General features: G+C 42.0%; 1 protein-coding gene across 12 annotated transcripts in view; it reads left to right on the top strand.

Moving 5' to 3' along the window:
* MACROD2 (mono-ADP ribosylhydrolase 2) overlaps positions 1–17855 on the top strand; it is a 1364729-nt gene that overhangs the window by 193525 nt on the left and 1153349 nt on the right. The window lies entirely within an intron of this gene.

Below are 17855 nucleotides of genomic sequence, written 5' to 3'. Positions count from 1 at the left end.
AAAAAAAATGAGGGAGGGGGAAAGTCTTTCTGCTGAAAGTCTTACAAATACAATAACCGTAGTCACATTTTCTAAGCATCATTCCTGGCTATAGTTAAAAGGATCTGGCAATCTCAGCCTGCTTCTGCAAATGGAAAGGAAAAATATCAGTTTAAAACATAAAGGCTGCCTGACTCTTTTGAGAGCCTGAATCAAATCAATCTAAACATTGTCCTGGTGTGATTGCCGGCATTGCAGATTCACTATTGGGATAAATATGTACTTGGTTTTCAAGTGCATTCTATAAACACCTAATTGTATTTGTTAATGAAGTTACTATCATTTTGTGGAGGGAGCGGGAGAGCGTCAGGTCTATTGCTCCTAGTTCCTACCGCCCTGAAGCTGCCTTTCAAAGGAAGAGAAAGGGTAGTCAATGACCCCGAGTTGGTTGTGGGTAGGTAGCGGAAATACAGAAGGAGCTATCCAGAAATGTATAGCTCCTTCCAAAGCCAGGTCTGGTGTTTGGGAAGGAATGGTGTGCATTTGGATGTATTGACTCCCCTTCCCTTCCTTTTTCTCTTTGACATGCTCCGAGTTTGACAGCTCAGATTGTGTCGGAGAGATGCAATTTTGGGAACCAGCTGTCTTACGTATGCCTTATTTTACACCGCATGATCAAACTGTGTAAGACATCTCCAACCTATCTCTGTCATCTGATTCTTTTTTTTTTTTTAACTGTGTTAGATTTTGGAAGTAATCTATAAAGACCCAATAACATCTATATAAGTAGTACCTGTATTGTACTAAGACAGAGAATCACAAACATGTAAATGTTTAGATACTTACAATTCTTAAATGATTACATGCAATGAGTACTCTCTTCTTTTTCAATGAACAGTGTTAACCACATACAATAGACCAATATTGGAACACCGGTAAAAGCGTCAACATAAGGTCTTTTTCAAGTTGATGTAAAAATAGCTTCTAATTCCTTGCAGGGGTTGGGGAGAATCTAGATTATTGTAGGAAGACTCTCGGTGTGTATATCTTTACAATTTGAAAGTATGCAAGAACTAATGAGTGACATGCAAAAGGTAATTAAAACATACATCTAAAACATCAGGAAACTCAAAGCAGTTATGGAAGACTACAGTGTTTATGTATATCTAAGTTTTTTAAAGGTATCTTCCTGCCTTTGGGGTAGTTGTGTGATGAGTCCTCATTTTTACAGCAAATGTGATGCCTGGAATTTTATTCCACAGAGAGCTGGGTTGGATTTGAATAGATACTTAATACTTTCATCTTGTTAAAGAGCACTTCAGTCATTACCCAGAAATGCTGATCATGCCTACTTAATACTGACAGTAAAGCTTTTTGTCACATTTTTCTAGCTTGATAGTAATCCTTATTTTAACTTAAGGCACTCTTCCCATTTGTTGCCCGTTAAGAGCAAAGACCATATATATTTTTCCTAGCCATGTTTTCTCTGAAATTCCTTTGGTAAAGAAGACTATAGCATCTCTTTCCTTATTTTATTTATTTATCTATTTATTACATTTCTATACCACCCAATAGCCAAAGCTCTCTGGGCAGTTCACAAAAATTAAAAACACAAAGTACAGAATAAAAACAATATAAAATATGAAAGCTTAAAACTACAGTATAAAAATACAACCAGAATAAAACCTAGCAGCAATGCAGAGATTTAGAATATGGTAACAGATGTAAAACAGCTAAGTTAAAAAACTATAATGCTAAAATGCTGGGAAAATAAAAAGGTCTTCACCAGGCACTTGAAAGAGTACAATGTGGGCACCAGGCGAACCTCTCTAGGGAGCTCATTCCACAGCTGGGGTGCCACAGCAGAAAAGGCCCTCTTTCTGGTAACCACCCACCTCGTTTCCTTTGGCAGAGGCTCTTGGAGAAGGGCCCCTGAAGATGGTCTTAGGGTCCTGGCAGGTACGGTATTCAAGAAGATAAACAATATGGGCACAATCTGCCAAAGTTGATCACTTTGAATGATTTGAATGGGAGAGATTTAAGCACATGTTCAACTCTCCAGTTGACATCAGTGGGACTTAAAACATGTTGGACTTTGACTGGATATTGCTACATTTTAATATGTCAAAATGATTTGCATTATTTCAGTATCACCATTCTCTGAACATGCTTGTTAAGAACACAATCTAACACACATTTAAGCGGATTGATTTCAGTAGGCTTGAGTGTGCTTAACTCTGGCTTGGATCATCACTTTGGTATTTGACAGGACTGTAGTTTCCCCAGAATTTGACTGAGAAACTAATTTTCAGTGTTGGATATGAAAGAGAAGTAAAATCCAGTAATGCATGGATATGGATGTACTGTGTTTTAGACATGCTTTATTGTGAATTGCTTTGAGCATAATGTATACAGAAAAGTGCTATACAAATAAAGTGACCATGACTAAGAGAGTGCCTATATTTATTCCATATAATTGAATATTCCATATATCTATATCTATATCTATCTCATATAATTAACAGTGACTGCATATATTGGAAGTTCTTTCCTTATATGGCCATGCCAGTGGAGACAAGGGAATTGAACTTAATTACATTCCTTCCTTAAAATAGATAAGTAGTTAAAGGTCACTATTGTTTTCAAATCTATCTATATTGCAGAATTATCTTTATCTAAAATTATATTTATATTAGCTTGGTGTGAGCACAAGACATATCCTAGACTGTTGGCAAAGTAAATGATGTAGTGAGAACTGTAGTAGATTCACAATGATATGCACTAAGAAAAGAGTTTTAAGTCCCGTCTCTACACTGCACTACCTTGGGGAAAAAAGTTAAGAATGTATATAAAATGCATGGCTCAACTCCTCAAGGAAGTGTATACACACGGGGATGACTGTCACATAAATTCTGGTTTATGACTAGCAGCCTTGATGTTCCCTTTTTCCAGTAGATAAGGGTGTGGTAAATGCTGCTGTGAAGATACATTTGTTTGACTTTGAAAGCCACTCTGTGCCTGTTGATTCAGGTTTGAGTGAAATCATTCAGCATCTTAAAGGGAACCAAAGCAGTCTTGGCACTAAAATGAGGAAATGTGCATTCTTTGGGCTGGTACACATCTTCATCAGTTGATGTCTCCAGGGTTGAGAGGTGAGTTCCGTATGTGAATGAGTCATCACAGAGCAGACACAATCAATTTCGTTGTACCACAAACACAATGCTTTTCGTTTACAACTGTTCATGAATTATTTAAGAGTTGACAAATTTAACCATGAGGCATCAAGTGGGTATACCTGCATGTGTGAACCAGTCTATAATTATATACAAATCTCCCCTGTTCCTGGTAATTACATGTTTATGCACCGTACTAGGTACTGTGGTTTCTTTTAGCAGCCATGCATACAGGAGCATGTCTGGAAAAGTCATTTTAGGTAGCCTGTGTACCCAACCTTTTCAGTAACTGCTTAGAGAGTGCTTGCCTTCTTCTGATTTCACTTGTGCATGTTACTCCTCTTTCCTTACTCAACTTCATATAGCTGCTATTCCCAAACACAGGGTATCTCATGTCCCAAACTAACATTAAAAGCAGTGGTAGAGTTTCAAACATAGTTTCAGCAGTGTTTCCCTGTTTTCCCTGGTTTGCACAATACAGTGCAGCTTGTGGTGGGTTATTTAACCCACGACAGGCCGTAGTGCCCGTGGGTGCCATTTTACATATCCAGCCACTCTCAGGGGTTGTCGTGTCATGCAAACCCAGCAAGTGTCAGTTATGGGAGGGTTAAACAACCCTCGCAAAATCCTATGGTCTGTTTTAGGGTTATGCAAAGGTTGTTTAATCCTTGCATAACCCACGTGTGCCAGGTTTGCGTGACATGACAACCCCCGAGCAGGGGTTGGATAGACAAAATGGCAGCCAAACATGCCCCCCATATGTCGCAGCCTCACTGTGGGTTAAATAACTCATGGTGGACTGTGAAGTTGTGTGAACTGGCCCTGTATGTGTGGATGTATCCCCCCCGTTAGTAGATACATTGGTGGCAATGGTAATGCTTGGTTGCTTGGGAGCAACTGTTTAGTGTTTGAGTTTTGGTCATGTGACATTAGCAGCAACATTCCTTTAGGACAGGGGTAGGCAACCTAATGCCCACCAGACGTTTTGAACTACAACTCCCAAGTCCTTGACCATTGACCATGCTGCCGAAGTGTATGGGAGTTGTTATCCAAAAGGTCTGAAGGGAGCCATCTTTAGGAGGTGTACTGCTGACTCTTGGCTTGTATCCAGCAGATGGAAGTGGGTTTTTTTATCTATACTCCAACTCCCCGCACTGCATTGAATGGCATTCTACACAGTCCTCTAAACCTCAGGAATTGGTTTTTTGTGGCTAGAGAGGGAAGGGAGGGGTGAGAAAGCTTCAGTCTGCAAGCAGAACACAGTTCATAGGCTCCAAGCTATTTTGCAGGGCATCAGAGCTTTTGACAGTGAAACACTTCGAAAATTGCATTGTCACTTGTAAAAGCCACAAAAAAGCTTGCAACCTATTATGTGTGCGTGTAATACTCCCCAGTTCTGTGCAGTATGCCAAACTGGAGCATTCATTTTGCTACATACAGAAAGGAGGAGCTTATTGAACCATGACCCCCCAAATTAAATAAGGCTGAGCTCTTCCATAGGGCCTTTATGGACCTACGTAAGCTGGCTCGCCTGTAATGACAACCCATCAGTTTAAAAACCAGTGGGTTGTCATGCATGAGCAAGTGCACTGTCTGCAGTGCCGCCATCTCTTCCGCTTTTCTGCACAACCCACAATAGGTTCCTTCCTACATTGTGCAGTGCAATGCGTGAACCCAGAGCAAGCTATTATTTTCTGGGTTTGTTGTTGGGTTAACTGCTAGGTTGATTAGCCCCTAAACAACCTAGTGCTCCGGGTTTGCACATCATGCACAACCTACGAAGGAGGTGATTGTGGGTTGTGTGGTAAAGCGAAAGAGCTGGGAATGCTGCAGACAGTGCCTCTGTTTGAACACGACAACCTTGTTATGTGTGAACAGCTAGCTTTGTAGTTCAGACGTCTCCAGTATTGAGTCATATTGGCAGTTGTATTCCAAGAGCCATTCTTTTTGGTCATTTACAATTCATTGAAATGTTTTCTGAACATGAACTTTGGTATGCAATATATTCTTAAGCATTGATTCTTTTCCTTAGTATTTAACTGTTGGGATCTCAATTTCATAATATGCATCAATTATAAGTATCCAGTGCTTTCTTGCTTACTTTCTTTTTACTGGTAGGTATGATTCTAAAGTGATGGGAGTACCAGACCACCTTACCTGTCTCCTGAGAAACCTGTACGAGGGTCAAGAAGCAACAGTAAGAACCAGACGTGGAACAACCGAGTGGTTCAAAATTGGGAAAGGAGTACGACAAGGCTGCATATTGTCACCCTGCTTATTTAACTTATATGCAGAGTACATCATGAGAAATGCCGGGTTGGATGAATCAGAGGTCGGAATTAAGATTGCTGGGAGAATTATCAACAACCTCCGATATGCAGACGATACCACCCTAATGGCAGAAAGCAAAGAGGATCTCAAGAGCCTCTTGTTGAGGGTGAAAGAGGAGAGTGCAAAAGCTGGTTTGAAACTCAACATTAAAAAAACTAAGATCATGGCATCTGGCCCCATCATTTCCTGGCATATAGAAGGGGAAGAAATGGAAGCAGTGACAGATTTTACTTTCTTGGGCTCCAAGATCACCGCAGACAGTGACTGTAGCCATGAAATTAAAAGACGCTTGCTCCTGGGGAGGAAAGCTATGGCCAACCTAGACAGAATAGTAAGAAGCAGAGACATCACCTTGCCGACAAAGGTCCATCTAATCAAAGCTATGGTTTTCCCAGTAGTAATGTATGGCTGTGAGAGCTGGACTATAAGGAAGGCTGAGCGCCGAGGAATTGATGCTTTCGAATGGTGGTGCTGGAGAAGACTCTTACGAGTCCCCTGGACTGCAAGGAGGTCAAATCAGTCCATACTAAAGGAAATCAACCCTGAGTGCTCATTGGAAGGACAGATACTGAAGCTGAAGCTCAAATATTTTGGCCACCTAATGCGAAGAGAAAACTCTCTGGAAAAGACCCTGATGCTGGGAAAGACTGAAGGCAAAAGGAGAAGGGGACGGCAGAGGATGAGATGGCTAGATAGCATCACCGATGCAATGAATATGAACTTGAGCACACTCCGGGAGAGAGCGCAGGACAGGAAGGCCTGGCGTGCTATGGTCCATGGGGTCACGAAGAGTCGGACACGACTGAACGACTGAACAACAACAACAATGATTCTATTACCTAGGCCCAGGCTGTTACTATAAATGAATAGGCTGCATAAAATATTTGACCTGCAGACAAAAAAAGATTTTTTCTGTACAGTACATGCCTGTTAAAGTTTGTCTGTCTGGAATAGAAGGAATCAGACATCTGTCAGGGGTCCTTTGATAAGCTTTATTACCTGCCTGAGGACAAAACAGATAACTGAAGATTTCCCCTAAGGGCAAGCCCCATGAACTGTGCAGCACATTATACTTACATTTCATGTCAGAAAGCCCTGGAATACATATCTGACAGAGTGGAAAGGTAGTCTGTTCTCTCACTAGGCTTTGAGGAGCTCTGTCCTCCCGGGCCTTCTCATATAATCTTGTAAAAGAGCACATACCCTGAACATTTCTGGACAGGCAGAGTTGGTGCCCCTGAAACTTAGACCAGTTTCCAACTGTGTGTCCATTGGTTCATTTGTATAAATAATTGATGGTGTGAGCAGATTACACTGCTCTTACAAGCAGGCCTTTCATATTGCTTGTGCAAGTAAGCCTGTACCCTCCAGACAGACCACCTAAATTGGTTCTCAGGGGGGTCTTTTCCTTCTAGTCTTCAGATAGTTCATGTGCAATTGATCCTAGGTAACTTGGCTTCAAAAATCCCATTGCTAGAAATGCATAATGAACCGAGTGATATTATCCAAACTACTGGAATGTCTGGGCAAGTGATAATGACCTTGTTTGGAGATATAAATGAACCTTGTGCCTGTGCAGTTAACCATCTTTTCCTGTGGTTTAAGACCCTAGGTTGTTCCTAACCTGGTAACCATAGTTTCCCAGTTCAGGCATAACTGGAAACAATTGTTAATTGAAGACTACTTGCCTTATTGCAGTCTGCTGAGAAAGAAAGAAGGCAGGGGTGGGCAAACGGCTCTTGCATATTTTGGCTTATTAAGCTGAGATATTGATATGAATTTGGCCTTTGTTGACTGTTTTCAAACTGTAGTCTCAGTATTTAGGAAGTTTTTGGCTGCCAGTTAACTACGCATACCTGATCAACACAGGTCTGGGTATTGTATACCAAAAGGCTTTAACTTTTGTTCAAGAATTATTTTAAGTATATACCGAAACAAAATATATACCAAAAATTCAAACAAAGTATATACCAAAAATTATTTTAAATGGACTCAATGTTGGTTTTGTACTAACAAGAATTAGTAAGGGGAAAAATATTTTGATCCATGTTTCATTTTTATTAGAAATTTACTTGTAATATCACATTAAAATATAACTTGCATAAAATAACATAACATTTCTTGTTATTAAACTGACCTGTGTTAAAGATTCGTAGACCTTAATAGCCTAACAGGAAATATAATTCCTAAATATGTCTTGTTCTTAGACTTCTCATCCTAGTAGCTTAAAAACGAGGGATCTCATTCTAATTATCAAGTTCCCTATTCAATACTGAATTTTCAGCTGGAAGGTACACAGGCTTGGTGAGCTTCTAATAAGAAGCTCTTACATTCTAAGATCAGCACATATTTATACTTCTTTTGTGTACAAATTACCTCATAGCTAGCATTTTCTACTGTCCCATAAATTAGGACTCACAGTCTTAATTATCGTATTGTTATCAAATATTCCTGAAACTCTAGATCATACAAAAAGGCTTACATGTACATCTTTCAGGCTAGATACTATCAGTTCTGAATCATATGTTTGAGAAGATAGCTTCTTACTCAAAATTTGCCAATTAAACGGAAGTCTATAAATGTTTCTAGACATCTGTATATCAAGCTCTTTAATGTGTATACTTTATGCAGTATTATCTGCTCATTAATTGATGAGTGAAAACTTTAAGTATACTTTTGACCTGAAATAATAAAGTCTCACACCTGTTCATTACTCAAATAACTCTTTGGCCCAACTAACAGCGCTTTAACTCAGCATTTTCTCTTTGGATACCATCCAGGTCATCTTGACAATTATTTTTATGGCATTTACCCAGAATTCATTGTGAACCTGCTTGTGCCTTCGTGCATCTTCCCTTTAATACAATTATTACTTTTTACTTATTTACATTTTTAAATTCTTACTTACTTATTAAACATTTGGCATTTGATTTTTATAATAAGACATCTTATATTGTTTTAGGAGAGGAGTGTAAGCATTATCTCAATAGTCTTCCTAGCAAGTCCAATAAAGGAAAATCAGCTATTTCCTAAAAAAAATAAAATAAAAAAGGACAATATTATCATCTGAACATAGATGTTATTTGATTAGCCTGATGAGAAATGAACAAGAGGAAACCAATGCGTTTACATGTGTAGGAAGGTAAAAGTGAACGGAAACAGTAAAACCGGAACAGTAAAACTGAACTGAAACATGTAGGATGAATGCATTAGTTTTATGGAATTGACATGCTTGGCAACTTGGGTTTCAGGAATGTTATGGACAAATTGTCCAGGGAAGTTGTAAAATGTCTTTTCCCTGAAGGTTTGTAAGGAAGACTGGACCTTTTTGCGGACAAATTTAATCTGGCAAATCTGCCACTATAGGGGACTGCTAGATTACCTTGAACTGCTTTCAACTGGTGATGCCATCATATATGGGGTGGGGCCATAGTTCAGGGGTAGAGAACCTGTTTTGCATGCAGAAGGTCCCAGGTTCAATTCCCGGCAGATACTCTACACTAGCCTTCCACAATCTAGTGTCCTCCAGATGTTTTGGACTACAACTCCCAGCATTCCTGACCATTGGCTTCCTGGGGCTGATGGGAGGGGATGTAGCTCAGGGGAGAGGCAATAACTCAGTGGTAGAGCACCTGCTTTGCACGCAGAAGGTCCCAGGTTCAATTCCCGGCATCTCCAGGTAGGACTGGAAAAACTCCTGCCTGAAAACCTGGAGAGCTGCTGCCAGTCAGTGTTGACAATACTGGGCTAGGTAGACCAATGGTCTGACTCGGTATAAGGCAGCTTCCTGTGCACATTTATTTATTTAAAAGTTGCCTAAGTTGCCTTTCAGGGCAGAAGCCCTCCCAAGGCGGCTTACAACAATAAAATAGACACAGTAATAAAACAACACAAATTTCATAAAGTCAGTGATCAATGGCATAAAAACCTCCACCATAATATGAGAAAGTCCAAACTAAACACGTCGGTTTTCACGGCCTCACTAAAAGCCTGCAGTGATGGGGCCTGATGAACCCTCAGTGGCAACCTATTCCAGAAGTGTGGGGTCACTGTGGGAAATGCCCTCTGTCATGTACTAGTTCGCCTAACTGCCCTTAAAGGTGGATAAGGGCCTCTGTTGCTGATCTTAAAACTGCAGGCAGGCTGATATGGGTGAAGGCAGTCCTTCAAGCAGTTTGCTCCAAAACCTTTTAAGGCTTTAAAGGTTAAGACCAGCACTTTAAACTGAGCTTGGAAATGCACAGGTAACCAGTGCAGTATAGGTGATACATAGGAATGGATGGACTGACCTAAATGGCGGCTGTAAAGGGGCCATTTATGCAACATCACAGGCGTAAATGGATCACTCACACCTGTAGTGTTGTGTAAATGGCCCTGTTACGGCCACCATTTACATAACATTACATATCCAGAAACCCTGAGCCGCCATTTTTAGGCAAAGTGGTGGCTCAATAAGACGACAGACAGCCGTTGAGGCGCTTGCAGACTGCGCAGGTGCTTGACAAGCAGATCCGGTGAGTGGTGATGGCTTGGCGAATGGGGTCCGGGAGGCCAAGCGGGGGGAGTCGGTCAGAGTCCACCCCCTTCTTAAACTCCCACAACATCCCTAGCACCGCCTGACCCCCACCAAAACTCAGGTGGCTGTGTTCTGCACCAGGTGATGTTTTTGAGCCGTCTTCAAAGGCAGCCCATGTACTGCGCATTACAGTAGTCTAGATATATAGAGCCCTTGTAGGAGAAAATTAGAGTTATATAGCTCATGATGAATTTCCTACATGAATCCGGTGCATACTATGACAAACTTTTACTGATTCACTCACTTAACTGAACATTAAAGTTCTGTTGTTTTTGTTGTTTATACAGGGTAGGACTCTTGCCATGTTTTCTTGCTACAGGAAAATCAATAATGAACAGAGGTGCAAATTTAATCTTTCATGTATTCAGTTCTAGGGAAGAGGCAGTATTTTTATTTTGGGTAGCACATGCATTTGTCTTGTACTGACATTACTGACATTACTGGATATTCTGTAGCTATACCTAATGGAGTCTACTGCATGCATGTTCCCCTCCTGTCAGTGTCTGATAGTGAAATCTCTTTGCTGATTGTGTGTTCTATGTGTTCTTTTCATTCTTTAGTTGTCCTTGCCATGAGAGTTGCTGTGACTTTTCAGAGAGCTGCTGTGGCTAATCTAAGAAAATAACTCACCATCTGTATCAAGGAAGATGCGAACACTGTATACTATTGCATACACCTATGTATGCAGTATACAGTATTCAGTGTTTCTTGACCTCTGCTTTACATGTGCCATGTTGATGTTCTACCCCATGTGTACATTCTACCCCATCTATTGGTAGCTGTGTCTCAGCAGAGTGTCTTTGTGTAACATCTTTTTGTAGATTTGCTTCAAGGACGTAATGAAGTAATTACTATACTTAATATAGTGCCCCATTAGTAACTATTTACCAAACAGATTAACATAAAATTGTGATGCAGTACTAGAAGATGCAAGTAACTAGTTTTCAGATTAATACTGAATTCTGTATTGATCATGTTTGTTTTCTGTGTGACAAACTGTGTAATTCAGCTGCCTTGACATTACATTATGTTGCATGTCCTGAAGGAGAGCATAATACTGAAGTGTACCAATCATCTCTTTGCACAAAAATGTTGACATGAAGTTTGCATAATATATTTATGATATATAATCCAACACACACACACACACACACATATATATACACACGTGTGTGTGTGTGTGTGTATATATATATATAATGACAGTTAATCACATAGGATTGAGAAAATGTACCCTAATCAAATTAAAGCTTTAAATAAACACCATGCTCACTCACAATAGCTGACATAACATTTGGATACACAGTTTGGAAGAGGTTTGCTGATACAACTTTTCTGATGACAGACACTATTCATTATTATAGTGGAAAATTGCAAACAAAGTGTAGTTGTTCAAATTACATATCAGCATGTAAGATTCAGTAAGCAATTAATCAGAGTGAAGATTTCATATTAAATTATGTCAGCTACCTTTGCCTTGAGAACTGATTATGAATGAAAGAGAGATACGTGGTTTTTATCATCAAAACCGAACTCATAATTTCAGTACAAAAAGGGTATCAGTACCTAAAAAGTATTTAAGTGTCAAATAAGTATTTGCAAGTGTCAAATCCAGTACTTCTGTTCTGCTTGTAAGTGAAACTATATACTAAATCTGGATCTCATTTTAATTAATGTTTGTTAGGGCCTCCAGAAACTCGATTATTCTGTTTTGTATCTGGTACCTAGAGCCTATAGTTGGTCATCCCTAATCAATACCAATGGGGCTGGTAAGGGGCATACCACTAGAAGAAGAATGGGGTAATTCCCCATTGTGCTGCCTTCCAAGTGATTTTACTGGACAGCACTACCAAGTGAGCATCCTGTTGAATGCATAAGGCACTGGGTATATATATACTTTGAACCAGGGCCTCTGGCTGTCAGGGTGGACACTGAGCCCATAGAATCCCAGAGTAGTTCTGATTCTGAGGTGGAGCAGCCGCTCCTGGGAGAGGAGCACACTCATCCTGCCCAGGGCCAACAGCTGGCAGAGATTCCTCCCACTGGCATTCTTGACATAGATAGTGGTCCCGGAAGTGAGAGAGCGTGGGAAGAGGACTTGTTGAACGCGCGACGCCAACGCAGGGAGAGGCACCAAATGGAGGGCGTGGAAAGGAGGCGTAGTGCCTAGTTGACGCGCAAACAACGGTTGCGCCTAGAGGATCCAAGAGAAAAGGGGAGGGACTCTCCCCAGCCCATAAGTTCAGGGTCTGCCAGTGATTCTCCTTCAAATGGGGACCAACTGTTCCAACTTAGGGCATAGGTACTCTGCTGCTCAAAGCTAGTTGCTAACAGTAGAGTTGTTAAGTTGTAAAAGAGGAATAAAGCTTTGAAAAGAATCCCTTTGTCTGTGTCTGGACTTGGCTACTGGATTAGACTGAAAGAGGCCGCCAAGAAGCCCTTGTCACTGGCAGCCAAGCTCTGGCATCTTATCTTCTGTGCCACCAGCACTTCTGGTTCTTCGGCAAGTCCAGCAAATTAAGCTCTGTGAGTTAAGGGCGCTATCTTGGCTGTAGTAGCGCGCAGCCTGAATATCGTCAGCTTGGCTCTTCAGGCCAGTTGGAATCCAGAAGGCCCTATGAAGCTTTGGCCTCAGAACCACCTCCTCAGTCTGAGCAGTTCATCAGCAGCAGTAGCAGTACAGACTCCTGGTGCCTCGCTTCACCCTACTGCACCTCACCTTTCCCCACCCAAACTGCCATCTTCTCTGGACTTGGACCTTCAGCCTGACCCTGCCCATGCTACTGCCTCCTGCCCTAAGATCATCACCTGCCTTTTCTTGAACGTTAACCTTGGCTTAGCCCTGACTGAACCTCTGCCTTGCCCACGAGCTGACAGCCATCGTCTTTAGGTCTTGTCATCCAATACCTGAAGCAGACCATTACTGAAGCCTGACAGGGTTCAACCAAAGCCTCCGTACTGCCTATTATTAGTATTAGTATTAGTATTAGTATTAACATTTCTATAGTGCCCCATAGCTGAAGCTCACTGGGCAGTTTACTGAAGTTAAAACATTAAAATACAATATACGAAGTTTAAAAACCATTTACATAAAAGCATATGGACAGTATACACAAACAACATATAAGTAAAACAACTTTGAACTAAAAACATTTTTTAAAAATAATTTTTTTAAAAAAAATAAAACAACACAGCTTAAAAACCGTTTCCAAATTCAGCAAAAGGAGAGGTCAGCAGGCACATTTCAACTAGCAGGTTATTCCACAACTGAGGAGTGTCAAAGAAAAAAGTTCTTGTGTGTGTGGCTGCCAATTTCAAATTAGGCAGCGGCAGCAGATAGCCCTCAGACGACCTTAGGTGGCGGACTGGGGCATAGGGGAGAAGGTGCTCCCTAGCATACCTTGGGCCTAGACCATGTAAGTCTTTAAAGGTAAGAACCAGCACTTTATATTTTGCTCGGGCTGACAGGGCAACCAGAAGGCTGGATAGGTGTAAAATACCTGCCCTCCCTTCTCTTATGAGTTTTTGCTGTGCCAGCACCATATCTCCCCCAAACACATTCAGAGGCCACACACTCCAACCCCTAGGCAACCCCCCAGATCCCCTCCTCACTCCTCATAAGGGGAAGGGAAAGAAGGGAAACACAGATAGAAGAGAGAGAAACCAAGGGATATGGCCCTTGCTTTCACTGGCCCCCCGAAGTGGCTCCCCCAAAGGGGCAACCCCCCTTTCGTGTTACCCCCTTCGGGGGCACCCTTAAGTCCAGGCTTCCTGGAGGGACAGCCAGTGGCTGGATACCAAACACTCCTCAGGGAACAGGGTCCTCAGCTGTTTCAGGATGTTGGAAATAATGAGCCCTTCCAAAGGCCAGACAGGATGCTGTAGCAGTGGTGAAGGAGCAGGGAGTTGATGTTGGCCAGAGGAAAATGACTCCCACCTGCTCCTCAGATGATTCCCCTGCTGCCACAGTTCTTGCTCTGCTGGGATGTTGCTGAATTAGTTGCCTAGACTAAGGCTCACAACTGTATTGCTATAGAAGTAACTGAAGTTTGACTAACACATCAGGTTTTGCTGCACCCCCATGACCAGCAGCAGGGAAGGGGTTCCACAATTGGGCTTGGCAAGGACAAGCATAGGAAGCTGAGGGTGGATTGATGGGCAGTGACAATATTCACCAGGGCCATACAAATGCCAGTTCCTTAGTAATTTCTTTCTGTGTTTCTCTCTCTCCATATACACGCATACAAAATATATAGTCAGGGCCAGGAATTTTGGAACAAGAATAACTGTTTTGGCAGTTGAAAGTTGAAAGGAAACATACCCAGATGGGAGCAAAGTCAGGAATTTCAGCTGTAATTCAAGGGGCTTGACAAAAGTGGGGCACTAACCATTCAGGAAGGACAGCCAGTGGCATACACCCCCCCCCCTCATCGTTGGTGGCTCATAAGTAATGGAACAAGCCAACATCATTTCAAACTTAAAGATCGCCTTTAAATATCTGGATGAAAATCCTTTGCAGTCAATGACTGCCTGAAGTCTGGAACCCATGGACATGACCAAATGCTGAGTTTCCTCCCTCAAGATGCTTTGCCAGGCCTTTACTGCAGCTGCCTTCAGCTGCTGTGTGTTTCGTGGGTCTTTCTGCCTTCAGTCTTGTCTTCAGTAAGTGAGAAGCATCCTCTATTGGGTTGAGATCAGGTGACTGACTTGGCCATTGAAGAACATCCCACTTCTTTGCCTGGAGAAACTCTTGGGTAGCTTTCGCTGTATGTTTGGGTCATTATCCATCTGCAGTATGAAACGGCGTCCTATTAGTTTGGCAGCATTTGGCTGAATCTGAGCAGAAAGTATAGCCCTATACACTTCAGAATTCATCCTGCTGCTTTTATCAGCAGTCAGGTCATCAATAATCACCAGTGACCCAGCTCCATTGGCAGCCATACATGCCCATGCCATAACACTGCCTCCACCATGTTTGACAGATGATGTGGTCTGCTTTGGATCATGAGCTGTTCCTTTCCTTCTCCATACTTTTCTCTCCCCATCATTCTGGTACAAGTTAATCTTGGTTTCATCAGTCCAAAGAATCTTATTCCAGAACTGGGCAGGCTTTTTTAGGAGTTTGCTGGCAAAGGCTAATCTGGCCTTTCGGTTCTTGAGCATTACCAGTGGTTTGCACCTTGATGTGAAGCCTCTGTATTTACATTCATAAAGCCGTCTCTTGACTGTAGATGTTGACAATGACATGCCTACCTCCGCAAGAGTGTTCTTGACCTGGCTAGATGTTGTGAAAGCGTTCCTCTTCACCATGAGCAGAATTCTGCAGTCATCCACTTTAGTTGTCTTCTGTGGTCTTCCAGGCCTTTTGCTGTTGCTGAGCTTGCCAGTTAATTCCTTCTTTTTCAGGATGTTCCGAACATGTTGTATTGGCTATTCCCACTGTTTTTGCTTTCTCTCTGATGGGTCTATTTTGTTTCCTCAGCCTAATGATGGCCTCCTTCACTCGCATGGACACCTCTTTGGATCTCATTTTGGGAGTTCCAGTGAACAGCTACCAAATGCAAATGTAAGACTCAGAACCACCTCCAGGCCTTTTCTCAGCTTGATTGGTCATGGGGTACCCAGGAAACAGGCCACACACCTGGCCATGCAGCTGCTTATCAGCCATTTGTTCCATTACTTATGAGCCACCAACGATGGGTGTGTGTGTATGTCACTGGCTGAACTTCCTGGATGGTTAGTGCCCCACTTTTGTCAAACCCCTTGAATTACAGCTGAAAGTCCTGAGTTCGCTCCCATCTGGGTGTGTTTCCTTTCAAATTCGATGTGGTGGTATACAGAGGCCAACTGCCAAAACAGTTATCCTTGTTCCAATATTTCTGGCCCTGACTGTATGTGTGTACATTTCATGCACAGAGATCCATAGTCTTTAGCTCCCATGGCTATATGCAGAAGCATGCACACACTCAGCACAATCTTGTGCATGTCTACTCAGATGTAACTCCTGTTGAGTTCAATGGGGCTGAATCCCGGGAACATAGGATTGCAGCCTCTGTTCCCCTGTTGTTGTTCGTGTGTGCGCACACCTGTGTGTGCGCCATCTCTTCCACTTCAAAGGGCTGCCATATTTCCATGTTGAGCTTCAAGGACATGAATGAGAAATCAATGAGTTTCTCATAATAAATAGAAATTTCTATAACTCTCTCACCATGCCCAAGTGTCTATGGGTATGTTAATCTGTGAATCAGAAAAGTTTCAGCTGAATAATTTCAGAAACTTTTATCTATTTATAAAAGTTTTTCCTTGAAGTGTGTCCTCTGAAGGAGGTTCTGATGATGGCAACAAGGGAGAGGGTTTTCTCAGTGGCAGCCCCCCAATTGCGGAATGATTTCCCCGATGAGGTTCACCTGGCACCAGTATTTCAGTGCCTGATTAAGCCTTTCCTGTAGTCCCAGAAATTTGACAGCATATGGTAAGGCTTTTTAATGGCTCCTGGGATCTTTATTGCTGATTGTTTAAAAATTGTTTTATATTTTTGTATGTTAAAGGTTTTATATTGTGATATTATATTGTATTTTTAGGGTTTTAATCTTTGTAAACTGCCAAGAAAATTTTGGCTATTGGGCAGTATAGTAATGCAGTGAATGAATGAATGACCTTCCTTAGATAATGTTCCTTAGATAACTAAATACGTTGAGTAAAAAGAATAGATTTATAGATGAGTTTATGCAGACTATACAGAAATGATGTGCAATAAAACTTAAGTGTGCAGAATTTGAACTCAATTCCTGGAATATGTTTTTCATAAGATTTTTTAATTTCAAATTTAAATAGTATGCTAATAGTATGCAATCATCCTTAGCAATCACTATTACCCTTGAATGAGCATAATCCCCCACCCCCCACCCTTTATCCCCTCACTATGACCTGGTTTGCATGGCATGGCCCGGTTATTGTGGGTTATTTATTTAACTCATGATAGCTGTGGCACATGCTGTGTGTGTGCCCCCACCATTTCAAATAAGCAAGCCCCAAACAGAGTGATTGGGGGTTGCAGTGTTTGTACAAACTGGCCATTGGGGGTTATTCAAGGGCTGAACAACCCTTGCATAACCCTTGATTAGTAGTAGAGGTGTGTGAGGGTTGCTTAACCTTTGAAAAACGCATGATGGCCGGGTTCGCATGACATGCCACAAACTCCGATCACCCTGATCGGGGGTTGCACATTCAGAATGGTGGCCAGGCATGCCACAGTTCATCATGGGTTAAATAACCCTTGATATGCTGGCCATGTCATGCGAACCAGCCCTATGAGTTGAGGAGAGTCTTTAGGGATTAGGGATTGATGTAAACTGAATTGGTCTTAAAAATAATAATCAACCTTTAGATTGGTGATGGCTGACGGGTAGATTATGGGCTGTGTTTTGCCCTGCCCTAGCTTTTTGAAGCCCATCTCACCTTAAGGGTGTTTTTGGCCAGGCTGAGAGCTCTTTTGTCTTTTGCTTGGTCAGCAGCACTCAGGTTTCTCTCCTGGTGCCCCCATCACTTTCCTTCAGTTGTCCTCCCCCCAAGCGTGTGCGCGTACACACATACACACACACACACACACACACACACACACACAGACAACCTAGTACTCTCTCATTTTGTGCAGACTGCCTGCTGGGTGGGACCATGCAAGACATGGCTTCGGAGGTGCCAAATGCCGCGTGTGAAATAACAGGAGCATTTGCACAGGATGCTTATGGAGACTGAAGAAGCTCTTGGTTCGTAGTGTACAAGGTGCGATTTATCAC

This window comes from Heloderma suspectum, chromosome 1 (genome assembly GCF_057233095.1).
Source record: "Heloderma suspectum isolate Gila_16-S chromosome 1, 16-S_ref, whole genome shotgun sequence".
NCBI lineage: Eukaryota > Metazoa > Chordata > Lepidosauria > Squamata > Helodermatidae > Heloderma > Heloderma suspectum.
This window is presented reverse-complemented; position numbering and strand designations above follow the sequence as displayed.